The sequence below is a fragment of the Lolium perenne genome, chromosome 5 (genome assembly GCF_019359855.2).
Source record: "Lolium perenne isolate Kyuss_39 chromosome 5, Kyuss_2.0, whole genome shotgun sequence".
In the NCBI taxonomy this organism is placed as follows: domain Eukaryota; kingdom Viridiplantae; phylum Streptophyta; class Magnoliopsida; order Poales; family Poaceae; genus Lolium; species Lolium perenne.
The window spans coordinates 1,082,756-1,085,579 of NC_067248.2; the positions used below are offsets into that span (position 1 = coordinate 1,082,756).

The window sequence follows — 2,824 nt, forward strand, 5'->3', positions numbered from 1 at the left end:
GTAAAATAGGAACCTGGGCGTTGATTTCGTCCGATTCCGAGAATATTTCGTTACTAGGATTTCTGAAACCAAAAACAGCAGAAAACAGGAACTGGCACTTCGGCATCTTGTTAATAGGTTAGTTCCAGAAAATGCACGAATATGACATAATGTGTGCATAAAACATGTAGATAACATCAATAATGTGGCATGGAACATAAGAAATTATCGATACGTTGGAGACGTATCAATACACCGGTTTGGAAATTATCCATCTTAGGTGGTCTAGTATTTTTGAAAAATGTGTTGGTACCAATGTGAAACTTTAATTTGGTGGTTGCTTCACAAAACACCCCGTTTTCGGTACCTCGAAAATGGAAGATGTCCTAGGGCGTGTGCACCAACGACATCTTCTAGAAGCTCCGACAAGGGAGCTTCCGAAGATGTCCTAGGGCTAGCAAGGTCTCCGTCGCCTATCCCGTACTCTCCACCGTGCCAGCATTCTCCACCGCTGCAGCCGTCTCCAGTGCGTCAGCCGTCTCCGTCGCCTCTCCCGTCTCCAGCGTGCCAGCCTTCTCCGCCGCCGTGTCAGCCTTCTCCGCCGCCGCAGACCACTAAGTCTCACAGCCAAAAGCGGAAGCATACCATCACCACTCCGGCAATGAGCCGTAACCGATCACCCAAACGTCGACATGATCCCCTCCCAAGAGTACCTAAGGTTCCTCCTAAGAGACCTTACGACTATACAGAAGAGGAAAACAAGGATTATTTCAGTTATTCAATCAAGATGCCCACGACAAATCTATGATCAGTGCCTATTGTCTGTAAGTATTATTTATGTAATTAAGTCTCTACCGCGGCTCGTCCATTGCATGCATAACTATACTCACTATATTATGCAGAATGAAGATCCGCGAATGCCGAATTGGACAAATCTATGACATTGGGTTCGTTGACCCATATACCGTGCATGAGCATAGTGTCCAACACTATCCCAAGGACACAGAGGATAACTTGGTATCGGCGTTAAGGCAACACGCACACAAAAGGGAAATACTATTTTCTTACAACTTCTCGTGAGTGTTACTATCTGGAAAACATTAAATCTATTTCGCTTACTCCATGTTAAGTGTAATTGATGAGTTATGCATGTGCGCAGGTTTCACTTTATCCTGCTAGTCATTGAACCTGCCGCCGGAGTAGTAGAAGTCATGGACTCGAAAAGTAAACCCCTTGCGGCGTGGGGGGACATGGCTGATATTCTCCAGAGGTAATTCCAATCATTATGGCTATATATCGGCAACTTTCATTTTTTCCCCTATATCAAGTAATTCATAACTCTTTTATTCATTTTCTTTGCCGGGCAGGGCTTGTAAACGGTTCACCAACAAGGCTCCGGGTGTGTGGAAAAGCGAGCTTGAACTTAAACCTGTACCGGTAAGTACTACTAGCTAGGCCCGCGCATCTCTTTGATTCTAGTTTCAATACCATTACCATCCTTGATTATTATTTTGATTGAACTCCGTTCTCGTAAAGTACTTGACACAACAAGACGGGAATAATTTATATGGATTCTACGTTTGCGAGTTCATTCCCCAGACGACCCACCAGACGGCGAAATATTTAGAACAACTTGAAGTACGTAAACAATATTCATAATTTTATTTTTTCACCATCGATCAATTTTGTTGTGTTTCATTCATATATATATATATATATATATATATATATATATATATATATTGACCACCTTCTTTAAATTATTAGCTCGAACGGTTGCGGGACGGTCTTCTAGCAACCGAGCGTGTACGAGCAATTCAAGAAGAATTGGCGGGATTCTTACTTGAGCAAGTCATAGATCCAAACGGAAAATACCATCAGCGCCCATTCAATTTTGGAAAGCGATGATCCATAGAAATTCTATTGAACACATATATGCATGAAACGTGTGTACCGTACCATTATGTAATATGTTCGGCCAAGCACGATGAAAGAGGTCACTTCGATCTATATATTCATAACGATGTTTTTGTGTAATATAATGGTTTCCTATATGTGTGCATTATAACGTGTATCAAATGGGGTGTGACGGCAGAGTCTGCCGCGGCAGCGTTTTGGGGCGCTTCCCTGCTGGGGCGCTTCCCTGCTGCGGCAGGGAAGCGCCCCAAAACGCTGCCGCGGCAGGAACATTACGAACCGGTGCTAAAGGTCTAAAGGTCCTCCGCCCAGGCGCTCGGCTGCCAGCCACGTGGTGCCCTTTAGCACCGGTTCGTTGGGCAGCCGGTAAAAAAGGCCTTTACCAACCGGTGGTAATGTCCCGTTCTCCACTAGTGAAGGGTCGTTTCCTTGCAGTGTGCATATGGGGCTGGGCGATTTGTAAATTTTTTTTTTTGACATGGATATGTATTTTTGATCTTTAACGGAATTGAAACCCAAATTTTAACTAGCATCGTTGTCCTCTTTCTGCAAGGAGAGGTGGATCTATATCTATACCGGACTCACGCACCAACACGAGTATGGCATCTACTCTGCACTCCTCCGGTAGTCCGGTCATCCACCTGGAGGTTCCAAAATCCAATTCTTTTTGGGGGAAATCCAATACGCGTAGACGCCGTTCACCACCATCGGAAGCTGCATCATCACCATATGGACGCCGGGTCCGGCGAGCACATGAACAGGCTGTACGTGCTCGAGTGTCCGAGTCGCTCCAGGGAAGCCTGCACTACACAACTATAGATCGCAACGACGGCGACGGGAACCGGTGGCTTGGCGGCCTTTCTCCGGCTCCTCGCGATGCTTCTGGAACTACAGCAACTTGACGCCCCTGTTTCAGCCCGGAACATGA

The 2,824-nt window shown here is 45.6% G+C and overlaps 1 long non-coding RNA gene across 1 annotated transcript; it reads left to right on the forward strand.

The window, feature by feature from the left end:
- Positions 1–236: 236 nt before the first annotated feature.
- On the forward strand, positions 237–1,416 carry LOC127319759 (uncharacterized). Its single transcript, XR_011745853.1, has 4 exons — positions 237–803; positions 882–1,055; positions 1,139–1,249; positions 1,347–1,416. It is a non-coding gene; the product is annotated as an uncharacterized lncRNA (long non-coding RNA).
- Positions 1,417–2,824: the final 1,408 nt, after the last annotated feature.